This window comes from Cucurbita maxima, unplaced genomic scaffold (assembly GCF_002738345.1).
Source record: "Cucurbita maxima cultivar Rimu unplaced genomic scaffold, Cmax_1.0 Cma_Scf00001, whole genome shotgun sequence".
NCBI lineage: Eukaryota > Viridiplantae > Streptophyta > Magnoliopsida > Cucurbitales > Cucurbitaceae > Cucurbita > Cucurbita maxima.
Window position 1 is genome coordinate 11,080,843 of NW_019272017.1, and position 15,990 is coordinate 11,096,832.

Consider the following 15,990-nt stretch of genomic DNA (forward strand, 5'->3'; position numbering starts at 1 on the left):
AAAAGTGTCGTCTTCACCGGTGACCCCACCCCACTCTCTATTTCGTACATTGGTAGATCTCTTTCTTTATCATTTCGTTCTGGCAATGTTCTTCATCTCAATGATGCTATGTTGGTTCCTAAAGTTAGTCTCTCAAAAAATGGGATCGGTTGGACAACTTTGTGATGATCGCCAAAGCTATCCCATCTTGACTCCGACTTCCTCTGTTTAAGGATCTACACATGCATAATGTCATAGCTCTAGGGTGCCGCCCCAACCCATATATGCTTTATACCTGAATGCATCATTCTCCTCTTCTTTCTTTGTGGCTTCTTCATAAGAAAGAGCTTCCTGATCTTTGGCAACTAAGGGCAACTATAGGTCTGATTGTTGGTTGTTAGGTCTTCGACTACATTGAAGAAACTATCACACCTGAAATTGCTTCCTGCATTTGCTAGTTCTTCATTCTCTTCTTGGTTTAGCAGCCAGCTGGCCAAACACGGGCAAGACCTACTCCAATCTTCTTCTTGTTTCAATTCCCTCTACCCTTTTGCATTCTGATGTATGGGGCCCCCCGTGCCTTCTCTCTCTGGTTATCGCATTCCTTTCTTACTTAGAACTAATTTTCATAGGGGTTGTTAGTTTGAAGATCGTTTATGGATGATGGATGTATTTCGTTATCAAAAAAGAACGAATTAAGCACAAACCTTACTATTACTAGATAGGGGTCAGTGCTTTTCGGCTTTTTTTGTTAAAGCTAAGGTTGTAAATGGATTCTTTTGTCATCGGATTCCAGTTTTGGACTAAGATGGGGGAGTCTCATCAGCTTTCTCTCAGCTTACAGCCACTCATGGAATTGATTATCAGTTCTCTTGCCCATATACCTATAAAATGGGGTTGCAGAAAGGAAAGGAAGCATAGACACATATCATGGATACGACTCTTGCTCTGATCTTTGACAGCCGTGTCCCCCCCTATCTAGTAAGGTAAGTGGCCCTATGTTAGTTGGGGGCCTTTTCTTTCCATCCTTTTCCACCTGATTATGCTTTCTCATCAACCGCCTTCCTCTGTACTTGGCAATATTACTCGAGATCTGTGTCTGTTTGGATCGCCACCTGATTATGAAAGTCTTATACTGATTTTTGATGCTATACTCGTATACCTGCCCAGGTACGTCAGATGCACCTCGTGCAGCAAACTTCTGTTTCTTAAAGGGGCATGCTTGGGCTCATAAAGGCTTTCGATGTTTTGATCCTTCTTCTCGTTCTCGCCGTCCCTCTTTCTTACCTTTCATGAGCACGAGTTCTACTATTCCCCCTGATTTTAGGCCTATTGGATCAGCATCTTCTGGATCTTCTTCACCAGTGGTTTTTCCTACCCCTCCCGTGCGAGGAGTCAGAGTCCAAAGGGTTGCAGCCCTCTATTGAGCAGCCAGCACTTGCACCTCACTCTTCTAATAATCTAATCAATTAAGCCAGCATCTTTCTCATCTTTTAGTAACGACCAGTTGCCTACGGATTCCCCTTCATCCTCTATCGCAGCGGAGCCATCTCTATCTCGGCGCTTGAATGGGTTTCCCCGACCACTAAAGGAAAAGTTCTTTCCCTAAATCGGGCCCGGGACATTCAACAATGTGACTGACCGACCTCAATGTTATGCCCTTTATCTATCCCCCAAAAAAGGCCCGGATCCCCTATTTCTTTTTTGATAGGAAAGCCCGCCCCGAGGAAAAATATGTGTCCAGGAAGGCTATGTAAATTAGGGTCTTTAAGCCCTCACCCAGCACCTATGAGTTCAATCAACATACGTTTCAAAAAGCATTTTGAAGCCATATAGCCATTTCAGCCTGACTCCCCATTTTCTCTTAAATCAAGCTATGAAAAAACGGGAGTAATGTGGAATGACTCTATTCTTGTGAGCTGTAGAGTTAGTTATCCCTTATCATCCCTGGTATTCAATTCCTCCTCTCTATGAGATGTGGGATCGACCCCGCTCTTTCTACATCCTTTTGTATGATAAGGCGTGCCTATCTATCTTTTATCCAACCTTTGCTCCACTATCAACTACCGAAATGGTTATTTTGCCTGCACTGCTTTCCTCTCCAGCGGCAAGAGCTCGTTCGCCAAGTCTAAACTCCCACTTTCTCGTCTATGACGGCTCTCTTCGATGCTAGCAACCACGTTTGACCCTTTGTCTGCTCTTCTTTCAATTTCCTTACATTCTCTCTTCAAGAGAGACTTGACCTTTACTTAGAGAGGGGCTGCGGTACCACACTCTTCCGTGCTCGTAGGTTGACTTCCCTATGCATCCTGACTAAGGTCTCACAAACGTGCACTTCCTTTATGCATCCAGCCGCTTCACTAACTAATGTGAATAGATTATAAGGGTGGGTTGGTCATATACTCTTCTGCGCGTTCCTTCTTCAGACCTTTTGGTATGTATTGCCCCCTAAAGATCAGATCCATCGGACGTGAAACTCAATTCTGCACTGCAGCTGAGTCATCAGACTTATCCACCAAGGGATTCCTTGAATTTCTGTGGATTGCGTTGGAGGAAATCTACCAAAGCTAGGCAGATAGATGGACTCCTTCCCCGGTGCTAAGGGAGAGTAAGAAAATCAGGAAGAAGAATGTAATCAGCGCCCCCTTTCTTTTAGGTATGCAGGTACTAAGAGTCCTCTGACTACCAACCAGCGAACATCATCTGGCTGGGTCTTGGTCGGTATCAACAACAAGAAAAAAAACAAGCAAATGGAAACAGCAACTAACTATGGCTCTTGGCCCAGACAACGTCCTAGGCGTAGGGGAGATCGAAGCAAGAGGGAACGCCTAGATGACGTTTTTCTTCTTGGGCAGCTGTAAGTAGATCGAGAGGTCCTTCTGCCCCTTGTCCCCAAATAAGGGTCATATGTTCTCATAAAAGGTTGCTCCAATCTGACCTGGCTGGCGAGCGATCCCAGTTCGCAGCAGAGAACAAGACAAGAAGCAAGCGTACCTTTGTTCGCTTCTTCTCCACCAAGCACGAAAGTTTAAGGATAACTGTAGGTCGGTGGCTACCTAAGGAAACTCCGATTCGATTCGCCCCTCGGCTGGGAGGCATCTACCTCATCCCGATCACAAGGAGAGGTTCACCATGATGGGGGTACTTCTTTTTTGTTCCCTTCCGAAAAGAATGAAATGCATAGGGGACCATCCTTTTGTTGCGACATGCTCCTGAGATTGACGGATTCGCAGGGGGCCTCAGGCCCTACTTAGTTGACTGACAATGACAAAGGCTTACGAAACTAAGTAGGACCTTTTTCTGAAGTAGTCTATGAGTGGTGCGAAGCAGCTTTGCTCCTTTTCAGTAGGGGAGCGAAAGGTTAGACCTTAGAAAGTCAACGAACAGCGGTTCTTCTATGTAGGTATAGCGTTCCCCCTTGACTCTCCTAATAGCTAAGTGACTTCGTAACCTTTGCGTAGCGTAGTAGAATGAAGGCTATGCACCGACGCTCTCTTATCTATTAGCCTAAGCGTCTTCGCTAACTCGCTCGCCTACTATACAATAACAATACAATTAGTAGGGTATAGTAGGCTAACTCTGCCGCTGACTTCTATTAATCTAATGTAGGGCTAAGTAGCACCTTTTCCTTTAGGTCCAACGTAGTGTTGACAAAGAAAAACAGACGGTGAAAAGACAACGAATCTTTTTCTCTTGATCTGAGGTACGAAGAGAAAGATCTCTTTTTTATGACTTCCACTTATCGATCCCAGCCCAGAAAAGTGACCGACCAGGACCCTATTGATGAATGAAAGAAAGGGTTTATGAGCCCTAGCCCTATAAGCCCACACCTGTGTAGAGTAGATCGTTCAACACCTGCGGCACAAACCCATTTTTGACCTATTGGTCCTAGTATCATAGGCGACCGAACGGCCACCCCCTAATTACTAGACCAACCCACGATAATAATTTCATAAACACCTAGTGAAGATATGACAAACAAATAAAGTAGCCCTATGTTCAAATCTGACAATACAATACCATAATCAAAAGATACAATGGCCCGAGCGACCAGACTTATCATAAATGTAGCCACTGGAGCCATTCTAAAAAGGGAGAAATTAGCACTACTTGGTGAAAGAGGTTCTTTTATCATCAATTTCAAACCATCTGCTAGAGGTTGTAACAATCCGAACGATCCCACTACATCAGGACCCTTTCGACGTTGCACAAAAGCCATTACTTTACGTTTAGCTAGCACTAAAAAGGCTACTCCTAGTAGAAGTGGTATAATTATTCCAAGTATTTCAGCTGGAACTGCTATGTAAGTTTTCGATTTTCTATTCACTCTAGATCTGGCCTGGTCGACCCGATCATGATATTTCACTCTAGATCTGGCCTGGGCGACCCAATCATGATAATAATGAATCAGATCTTTTCTCGAAAAACACCGGATCCCGAGAAGAGTTGAAGATGGTGCAAGATCGAATCCTCTTACCTTACTTCGAATGGAAGCTTAGCCCGTCTCACTTGCTTTCTTTACTGCATAAGGGCATAAACGAAGTCAACGGATTTCCTTCTAACTAGCGGTTGAGAGTAAGCAAGCTACCTTCATTCAACAAATTTGTGGTTGAGTCAATAACATGCTCTGGGTCGGGAATCTTTTCTCTTCTTTTTTGCATTTCCACTGCCTGCGTTCTTTTTTGTGTCCGTTCGTATCGCAAAGCTGGTCGACGCCTGCTGTAATGGTTGAAAATAGGGGGCCAACCAAGACCCCTTAATAAAGCTTCGATAAAGCAAACGATTCGTTCCGACAACTTCGGACCAGATTCACCCCTTTGAATTAGCCGATCTTACAAAATAGATCGGGCAGGCTGGTTGGGAAGGGGTTCTTATTGGAGAAAAGAATCGCTGAGAGATAGATTTGACTATTTGGTCAGGACGAATGAGTAGCTGTGCAGCATGCTCCGGAGGAGATTGACCCTGAGAGTCAGTCTAGTCAGAAAGGGGAGGGCCCGCTGTCTAGACTGCATTTTGGGAGTTTGAACACCATCCCATTTCAACCAAAAAGACAACTTTGTCAAAGGTATCTAGCCTTCCTTCCTTATGAGTGGAAATCCAATTCCGTTTTGTCTTTTTTGCATAAAAACCACCAGTAATAAATATATATTAATGAATTTTGAAACCCGTTCTTCCGACCATTTTAGAAAAGCGCATACTTTCTCCTCAAAAAATGACCTCTCCTGTCAGGGAGCCCATTAGATATTTACCTAAACCGGTAGGTAGGTCCTTGAGCAGATCCCACGTTAGCCCCAAGATGAGTAAATGCTTGAGCTTAAGTGAGAAGGGCCTCCTCCCCCCGCAGGTATTTTGCCTGTATCGTGTTTACCGGGGGGGACCCTTGATCCGAAAGGTACGCAACGGCTACTATCGAGATATACATGTCTGCCTCCCTTGAAAGCTCCTAGTGCTGCGACTATCACCGGTGAGTTGCCTCGGATCAACATCGGGATTAGAATCCACTGCAAAAGCAACTAAGTCAACGCCTATTTGCTCTGGATCTACTAGCCCGGGCGCTTGTTGAATCTATTCCACCGCAAACAACCGAATATACTACTGCTGGATCTTCCGCTGCTTCTCTTGTTATTCTTCTCACCTCTCACTACGCCACCTCAGTAGCTGGGACTGGAACTGATTCTGCATCTGGCACTCCCCATTTCTATCGAGATTTAGAAGTAGGGCGAGTGTCTAAAGCCCAGGTTATCTCTTTGAATCAGCTTATTCACTGGACTGTTCAGCCATCGAGTCCTGTAGGGTTGATCGACTCTTTTCAAGAAGATTCATCCAAGACTAACGATCTCGTTAATTCTAAGGAGGAACCCATTCCATAAGGAAGATTAGAGGAAGGCATACATAGTTGGCTGGTTGTTTTGTCTTTCCCATTCCTGCTGCTACTGAAGGTGCCCGGAATTCATGGATTCTCTGGTAGAGGGGAGTCGAGGTTTAATTCTTTGGTGGGCTGGCTTAAAAGAAGCCACCAATTGCAATTGCAGTAGGAGTAGCTACTTGTTTCATGGCTTTAATTTGAGCTTCAGATACAGAATATCTCCATAAATGGGTATGACTGGTTAAGGTGACCTGCTTTCTTTGTGCGACAACCGCAAGTTAAGGTACTCTGGATTTGTTATAGCACCACCATTTCACAATATACATTGTCCGGGAAAGCTAGTCTTGGGATTGCTCTTTTATCCTACTGAAGCTCACATTATGAAAGTTGAGGCTTGACTTTAACAGGTCTTTTAAAGTCTCCTTGCTACGGTCTTTATTAATATCCCTAGCTCTTTTGGTTACTCTCATCTTTCGTTTTTGTACTATATTCATTCCTTGAAGGTCCAATTAATTAATAGTCAAGTAATGTTCGGACGGTTAGTGTCTGTTCTGCATGACTCTGGAACGTTATAGCTAAGGAGCGGATTTCAGGGTCCCTTGACTTGCCAAACGGTTAAAGTATGCCTATACAGTCAATATTTACACACATAATAGTAAAGCTAGGTTATCGACGATTCTACAATAGGCGGCCGCTACCCGACTTAGCAAATCACTTCCAGGCTGGCATTAAATCAAGATCGCGCCAGTCTTTCTTGTGTGCCTCATTTAGGCTGGTGGCATACCCGACCGTATTGTGCGGAACCCTCACAAAAGTCGTGGCCTTCCGCTATCTTATACCCTCCCCTAGAAGTACAATGGTGGGTCCCTCCGGAACTGGTAATCCTCGAAAGACTTTCAAGGAGCCTTGTTTAGCAGGTGCGCTGCAAGTATTCTTTCACAAGTTTGACGCAAGTCGTACTTCCCAGCCCTCTTAGCTACTTGTACTAACAAACCAAACTAGGGCGCTATACAGAAGTTCGTGCCTGCTTATCTCAGCTACAATCACTATTGAACAGCGATCCATCTGAAGAATGGCGCTTGTATATCCCTAGGCGTGGGTCTTGACTTCCCCCTATTAGAGAAGGGGGAGGTTTGGAACCCGAAAAGGAAGACATGATCTACATAATAAGACAGAATAGCGCCTAGAGATACAGGTACGGTTCATCGTGTTACTTGTCCAAGCGTCTTGCCGTCTCGTCGGATATGCCATACTCAGATTTTGATGAGGTTAGGAACCATTTGCTGTTACCAGCATTGCTCATTATTAGGAAACTCCCGTTTGTCGATTTTCATTAAGGCTACCTTGTCGCTTTAATAATGAATGATATGGAGTCCCTCAATACATATGGCACGCTTGACTAATAGTTTCCAAAAGGATTTGAACCATCTATTTCTGCCTAAACTCTTCTCGAGTTTCCCTCCTAGCGAACGGGGAAAGCTTATCCCTCACTCGCATTTGCCTAATTGAGCAGAGCGCCACTCGGCGATCATCCTACAACTGGTCCTGCCTATAATTATAGTGTCGAAGACACAATCAATTTTGTTGTTCTTAACGACAGTTGGCAAAGACCGGATCTTTACACTTCGCGACCCTCAGAGAGTATGTGCTTAGTGCAAGGCCTCATAGAACATAAAACAATGAAGTAATGTATCCATACGAGCTCCGGCCCTCACTCGAATACAATACAAAAGAAACTTGTTCATTTATCTTACCTGTTGTGGACCTTCAACGTTTCACCTTTCATAGATCTGGGAAAGAAAGGCTGTTTTTGTTTGGGAAGTGACGTTGAGACTGGGCACGTGCGAGAAGTAATAAAGAAAGCAAAGGGAAATCAGAGGAGTTAGAGCAGGGAACAATGGGCATCCCCGCCTGGAAAACAAAGAGTAGAGTCAGAAGGACCTGAGGCAACTCTACTACCGCCTTTCCTACCAAAAAGCTAACCCAACCGAAGAAAATTACATAAGGTCTGTCTAGAAAGGGCTATAAAGAATCTCATTCCTTCCTCCCTTTCTTCCCCTGTTTCCGAGATCGATATAGCCCTCTCGAAACCTAGCTGTTAGAGTTGCATTTCCGGGATAATATTCCACTTAATTAATCCTAGGTACTTGAACCCTTCTCTTGCAACGTATAGAACAACTAAGATGTGGGCCCTCCTCGCTTCGGTTTTGCTTCTGTGGTGACCAAGAAGCAAGAGCTTGAGCTTAACCAGCCATTGATAATCACTTTTGTGGTTCCCAATCGGGATGGAGATTCTGGTCCGGTGTAGGGGACACCTTCTTCATGATCTAGGGGTCCAATGTAGCCTGCGCTAAGCAGGGAGAGCTCCTCTTTGGTTCCATTTGTCCACATTCTTCCTTTCCTTTTCATCCAGGGGAATTCGGGCTTGATTGTTCTGTGTAGTTGATTCTCTCAGTACCCTCCATAAACAGAGTCCATGAGCTCGAAAAGAGAAGTCAAGCCCTCGGTCAACAAAGAGAGGTCCAGCCCTTCCTGATCATTCATCATTCAATTTGTTGCATTCTTCTTTTGAGCGGATCCGTCAACTTCCAGCCAACCAACCAATCCTGTTGATCCTGACCTACAGAGAGAAGGGAATGAGGTAATCTCAGAATCAAATGAAAGAGGAAATAGAAAAAGAAAGAATCGGAATTGATAATAAAGAACGTCATTCCTATCTTTCGAAGCAGCTTTACCGAGTTGTAGAGGTTCAGTAGTTAGGTTTCATTCATCTTTTGTCTTTCTCCTTTATTAGTGTATTCAGGATCATGAATGTTGAATTAGATTCTTCAATCAATTCATTCATTGACTCGACTCCCTTATTCTTTCACTGTAAACTCTCATTAATGTTTATGTTTCTTCTTTCCTTCCTTAATGCAATAACTGATGGTAATACTGGTGAAGGAGTTTAGGATCATTCATCTTGCTTTCGGCTTGACTTCCTGTTCAGGTTCTGGTTCAGTAGTTCCATCTGGTTCAGTAGTTCAGTCTAATTCATCTTTGTTACAGTCGAGTAAAAAAGTGAAATTCGGAAGGGAGAAGAGCGCAGCAACGAGACCGTAAAATAACTTTACCTCGTTCAATCAGTCCAGGAGAGGCTCCAGCACAGGTAGGTAAGGGCGAAGTCATCATAAGTGGTTGACTGGGACATTTTTTGAAGGCAAATTCATCATTTTTCGCTCGTCTTTCATGCGTGCCTGTATTCATTGTATGAGTCATTAGTTCGTCTTAGAGAATGGAATTAGGAATTCGATTTGCATCTTATTGTAGGTCGGTCATCTGTTCAATCTGGATTCCATCTCTTCTTTGGTTTCTGGTACCGGTTTGATTTGAGTTCCTTTGTTCAAATCAATATTTATGTCAGGCTTCCCTTCCCGGTTGTCCTGTCTTGTTCAATCCGTTGTTCTTCTGTCCAATCAAATATCCCAGTCAAGCTGGCTTGGCTGGTACATCAATCGGCATATTGCTTGTTTGGTACACATATCTTTCAATGTCAATAAAGTTCTCGAATTCATTCCCCTTGCCTTTTGAGCTGAGCTGAGGAAAACGTGAATCATTTCCATTTTCATCGCTTGTAAAGCTTTAAGAGAGAATAGGGAGTCAGTCAGGGGAAAAAGAGGCTATAAGTATGCCGTTTGCTATTGCTAGTTGGGCTGCTCGCCTTTATCCGTCTTGGCTTCGCTAACGCTCATGACTTGTATTGTGGTCGGCCTAAAAAGTCATATTCCTACCATAAAAGAATGTCGATTATCTAGTGTGTTAAGTTTCGCCAGAAGCAAGTAAGACGAGGTCGCCCCTCTCCCTATCGGTCGAGCTGCTTCGCCCCTATCTCTAAAGTTCGTAGACAAGGCTCGTTCCGTACTTGACTTACGAGCTGGTTGGTGTAGTACTCGCCCCTATCTCTAAAGGGGCTTATGCACTCCCTTCGCTGTCGTATAAACAAGCGTTAGAGCGAGCGAGGGAAGCCTTCAATTTAGGGGCTTCCCCCCTTCCTTATCCCTCACCCTACCCTTTCATTTCTGCTTAAGCCCGGTTTGGGGGATTAATTGATTGGATACCCGAGAACCATAATCTTTCCTAGGAACTGCTTCTACAACGATAGATAGGGGTCAGGTTTGTTTGGCATCTATACCCCCTGCCCTCCAAACAGTATGGGAGCCTTTCAGCTCGTACTGCTCACACTCCTAGATCTTCACGGCACCTCCTCCACCATAGTGTGAGCTGCTCCCAGCTCCGAAAAGCGAGGCCTACTTCCAAATTCGCTTTCAACAACACCACAAAAAAATTCAACTATGGTAGCCCACTGATCTGATCGTAGGTTCAATCCAATCCCTTGGCCACTCGGAAGCGAGAAAACAGCGAGCAGCAAGCTGAACCCTTTACCCTTATTATAATAAGAAGGTCAGCTTCATAGCTTCAACCTATACAAGGGGCAAGCCAAACCCTGTTGAAGGAAGGGCTGAATAGCCTTATCTTATTATTAGAGAAATGGGAGCTTATTATATAAAAAGACTAACAAGGTTTGGAACCCTACTCCCCAACAACAACAAGGGTGCTTACTGGCATCAAAGCCCTTCATTATTATTAGTAAGATGGGGCGGAGGGCGCACAACCCCTGATCTGCTCTTTTCCTAAGTGCTTCCCACTAAGCTCTTCAATCCTGCCTTGCGTGACGGCTTCGCTATCGCTCATGACTGGTATATGGATCTCTTGATTTATATAGTGGTCGGCCTGATTGATAGAAGCTTGTCCAGAAGCGACTAGTTGCTTCCCGAATGCCTCTTGACTCTAGTATGGTCTAGTCTTTCTTTCCAATGCCTCCTTTATTGCCGCCAACAGAGAGTAAGCAGCGACCTTGCTTGCATTCTAAGGGGAGCAATTTTGAGAGTCTACGAAGCTTCGTAGTTCTCCCTCCCCCCTTTGCCTCGCCATGGCATTAGATCCATAATGACTGGCGAGTCGGAACCTTACGAATATAACCACGCGGAGCACTGGACCGTCCTATTGAAGAAAGAGATCATTAAACCAATTTAGCCAAGCTAAGGTGTGTGTGGATCCCTCGTTTTTTAGTCTTTGATTTTCTAATAAGCTAAAGGGGCTGGGGGAATCGCAAGAATTGAGAAGTCCTCCATTGAATGGGGTGGGAAAGAAAGGTTCGGAAATGGCTGGATTAGCAGGAGGAAGGGCGGTCCCACCTTGAAACAAAGGTGTACGTACATAAATAAAGAGGCTGGTTATGGCTTTTCCAAGATAGGGCTCCTTCCCATCTATCTTGACCGGGAAGAGGGGGGAGGCCCTTGCGGAAGCCTTGCCCACCCTTCTCTATTTTGAGGGATCCTTATATTTAGGATTCTTGGCTTCCCGGACTCGTAACAGACGGCTAGGAACAAGAAGAGGGTCAGTAGTCTCTATCGTTGCAGGTCCTTCCTTCTCCTTCTGCTATAGTAAACTCCTTCTCGTTGTGCCAAAATGGAGATCTGATTTAAATGACCAGGTACAACATCACATTTGACACCTGAGGAAGATACAACCCAACTATGAGGTACATCAGCAGGTGTTACAATAATACGTAAATGAGTTTTGGCTGGTAGAACCACTCTAATGTCCATTTCTAATAAACGTGATTGACCCAATTCTAGATCATCTTCTGGAATCGTATAACTGTCAAAAGTGAGTGACTGTTCATCGGAACTATTATAGTCAGAATACTCATAAGTCCGATACCATTGATGTCCAATAGCTTTGATAGTCATGGCTGGATCTACTACTACCTCGTTCATTGAGTATAAGAGAGCAAAGGATGGTATAGCAATGAACATCGGAATGATACTAGGAAATATGGTCCAAAGAATCTCAATAGTAGTTCCATGAACAATCCTTTGCGGTATTTGATTTTTTTGATAGTGGAAATGCCATAAAGCGCGAACCAAGATCCGTGATACGAAAACAAAAAGAAGAATGAGGAAGAAAAAGATATCGTGATGTAAGTCTATTATTCCTTGAATCATAGGTGTTGCTGCATCTTGAGATCCTAATTGCCATGGTTCCGCTGCATCACAAGGAGCAATTGTGAGGAACAGCCATTTTAGAACAATCATTTTGTTTGGTTTATTCTTTGACTGCTCTGCTCCCCCCCCAAAAAAAGAGAGACTTGTTCTTGCTCTCCCAATTCAGGAAGACAGAAATCGCCGGTTGGGTTGGTCCAACCAAGAAAGGCATGGGAGTGGTGCTTGGGCCGAGTTAAGTAAAGACTGGCTACCTAGTGATTTACAACCACCCTCACAGCACACTTTCTATATATCTTTCTCCTCCCCCCCTCTTTCTTACAACTAGTTGCTGCATGCTATCGGATCTCGAGCAATGGGAGGTTACTATTTGGAATCCACACTCTCATTACATTACAGTCATTTTTTTTGATGTCGAAAAGGTCTTTTGGGCAATGAGTTTCTAATGTATTGGGCGTATCCGTTCTCCATTTATATAGATTCTTTTCGTACTAGCTTATCCGGTGCAGTTTATGCATGGCGAAAGGGAGCATTGGAAGGGTCTTAGCTCCAGAATATTCAGACGAAAAACAAAGAAACTGAACTTCAACCCCGGACACTTTCTTTTTTGTAATATATATATAAGGGATTCTTTCTCTTATCCTCTATATAGCTCGTCGTTGGTCCTTCGCAAGTGCGCTCCGCGAGCACTCTACATCTTTCTTAGATGAGAACACACGGGTGCCTCAACTAATAAGCAGAGTGAAACAAGAAAAGCAAGCGTGCTTTTATTATACGTTAGACGATGCCACCTCCCACTTGACTTGAGTCCACCCGGCATAACCGCATTTCCACCAACCGACTCACTTGCCTCTCCCAACGTTGGGGATGAGAACCCATGATTTGATCTGCTAGCTTGAATGCCTGGATCATGCCGAGAAGAGAAGGTGAAGAAAAGACTGTCGGAACCGATCGGAGGAGGATTGAAGAGTCCATCCCCGCATTGAGAAGTTAGAAGGAAGAGATAGAAAGGTGGGGCATCCATCGCAGCTGTGATGACGCAGTTGAGTGTGAATTCGATCCACCACCCGAGGCCAGGCCGATCAAATCGAGACGTTTTTGGGTTCGATCCAGCAAGTAATCCATAAGCATCAGTAAAAGCAGAAGCATATACAGAAGCCGATACCAACAGCAGTAGAGAAAGACCCACGCTAATAGAAAAAAAAGAAAGCATATCCGCGGATGATAACGAGAGCAGTACCGATACCACCAATAGCATCCCTTCCAGTTCCCTTTACTAGTAAGGGGAGCCATCACCAGGGCCGATGATCCAACCCCATACCGAGATGCCCTTATTATTATGGGCGTGAGCCATAGCCGATGTTGGCTAGAAGCAGTCTCCGTTTTCGCTATGGAGCACCCCTTGTTTCAGATCGATATTGAGTTCCATATCCTCTGACAGATATTCCAGATGTAGAGACAGATCCAAAGCCATTTGATCGAGATCGAGTAGCTATAGCAGATCCATTTAGAGATCGGAACGCCGTTCCGGGTACACCCATTTTAGTAGCAACAGTTGAAGGAATGGTCTTGATTTAAAGAATATTTGTGTAATTAAGAGATATTTATGTAATCCCTTTAAATAAGGAAAAGATTCCCTAATATCTAGAGATTGATTCAAGAGATTTATATATATATTATTACCTAGTATCTAGGGATTTAGCTAGATTTAATTTGACCTAGTATCTAGGAAGATTTTTTTAGCCTTTCTGTATTATAAAAGGAACATCTATCTCTATTCAAATAAACGCAGAATTGAGAGCAAGATTGTTTATACTTGATACATGGTATCAGAGCCTAAAACCAAACCCTAACTCAATCGGTGAAGTCTGAATAGCTGCCGATCATCCATCGTGATCAAATTTCATTTGGAGCCTGAATAGCTGCCGACCTCTCTGTGCATTACCGTAAGTCCAATCGAGTATCACAGCAACCACCACTTCCAAACCACTGTTTTTTTCCCCTAAAGCTTACCACAATTTTGCTAAAGTTTATCGCAAGTCCCAGGAATAAAGCCGCAAGTTACAAGTCCGCCGCAATTCCGCCGCAAGTTGCAAGTCCGCTGCAATTCCGCCGCAAATCCGCAAGTCCACCGCTTTCAATCAATTTTGATATTTTGATAGTAGCTCGCCCCGCAAGTCTGCAAGTCCGCGAACCCACCAATACTAGTCCATACACATCACTGTAACAAGCCCATCCATCATTACCACTACTTTATTACCGCAGCAAGCCCAACAAGCCCATCACCGTATAACTTTATCCATCCATTCCCAGGCCAAAAATCCCCACTACTGCCATAGTCCATCTCTTAGATTCTTAGTCCCACTACCGCCAATAATTCCATCCATCACAGATTCATAGTCCCACAATTGCCAAAAGTCCATCAAGCCCATCTAAGCCAGCCTTAGCCAGTGATCCATACACAGTCGATCCATACATAGCGGATATACCTGGGTGACCCAGTCGCATATGCAGTAGCTCCAGATCGATACCCCAACCACGTGATCGAGACCTATACACCCCACCCCTTCGTATGGTTACAGGTCCAGTCCTTGTCGCAGCGCAGTAGTTAGTAGGTGATCCAAGACCTGAGATAAAAGAGGCAGCAGATTCATATACTGACCTTAGTGATATAGATCGAGACCTAGATACAGAACGAGACCCGTTAGTGAGGTCCATATCGGTAATAGAAAGACCTGCCACAAAAAGCATTCGGAGCAGAAGTCGACCCTTCCCCCGCCATAATAGCACCACCTAGCTTCGCAGCATCGGTCTCGTAGTAGCACATATCTTTATTTAGTGATCGTTATAGGGATAATGAAACCAATGATAGAGTTGACCTAGCCTAGCGACATCCATCCCTTGTCTCCGACCGGAAGATAGAGACTACTTCATGCGCAACTTCAACATCTCCTCGGGTAGGCCTTTTTTTCAAAACCCCCTTCGGAAAACGCATTGGCTTTCACTCGACAGGATCCAAACAAGCAAAAAATACACGTTACAGACGAAAGAAAGGTGGATGTTCAGTGGCGAATAAAGAGAGTGCAAGCTATGCAAAAACAGAGGAGGTGTTCATGCCTGAAGTTTCTCATCAAGTAGAAGGTTCGGCTTAAAGACATTGGTATGCGGGTGACTTACATGGGGTTTTGACCTAAGAGCCTATGAATGGTATATCGAAGACTTTTCATCGTAGTTCAGAAAGTTAGAAACTTTTATGTCACCTTTTTTCCTATTCTTCTGTTTTTGTTTTGTCGATCTTGTTGTTGAAGCCGAATCCTCTCCAACAGGAGGGAAATTTATGCAGTCCATACACAACCTAAAAGAAAAAAAAACTCTAAACTGATAGAAGAGGAAAAACAGAAACATGGAGTTCCAAAAAGGTGGTTTACCTTTTCATTTTAGTCAGATTTTCAGCAAGTAACCCAGTCGATAGAAGATTTTAATGCTTACTTGGATCAATAAGCAAACTCATTTTCTTGAATTGCTAGTTGGCCTCCACTACCTAGTAAAAGTAAATAGGTGGTCTTTCTTCTTTAGGGAAAGCTATTCCTTGAGATACTACTCGTCTCGATAGTTCACTCTTGCTTCTTGTAGTTCTACCTTTCTAGAGTAAAGGCCCCGTAGAAGATCATAAAAAGGCCTTGAATCAGCTTTTCTCGATCGAGATTTTGGTCTCCTTTCTCTTTATATATAACATATACTAGAATATGGTTAGCTCTTTACTCGTTAGATGGGTTAGCTTTATGCACTTGTTCTTCCTCGGAGTAATTAATTGGCTGCGGCGGGTTCATCTCTTTCTCTAAAGGTCTTTTCAAGTGCACAATCTTACAAGACTACAAGTCAAGTCTCAGCAAGGAAGATTTTGGGCCCCAACGACAAAGGAACGGGCATTTTCGGGGACTAGCCCGCTTCCCATTACTCGACGAGGGAAATTCCTCGCACATAATTAAGGGAGCCATTGAAAGGTGACTGAAACACCAGAAACGGCGACTACCCGAGCTAATGATAGAGGCAAGAACACTTTCCGGCCAAGTCCCATTAATTGATCATAACGATATCGTG

General features: G+C 44.1%; 1 pseudogene; it reads left to right on the forward strand.

The window, feature by feature from the left end:
* Positions 1-1,021: 1,021 nt before the first annotated feature.
* Positions 1,022-3,115, forward strand: LOC111488258 (annotated as a pseudogene).
* Positions 3,116-15,990: the final 12,875 nt, after the last annotated feature.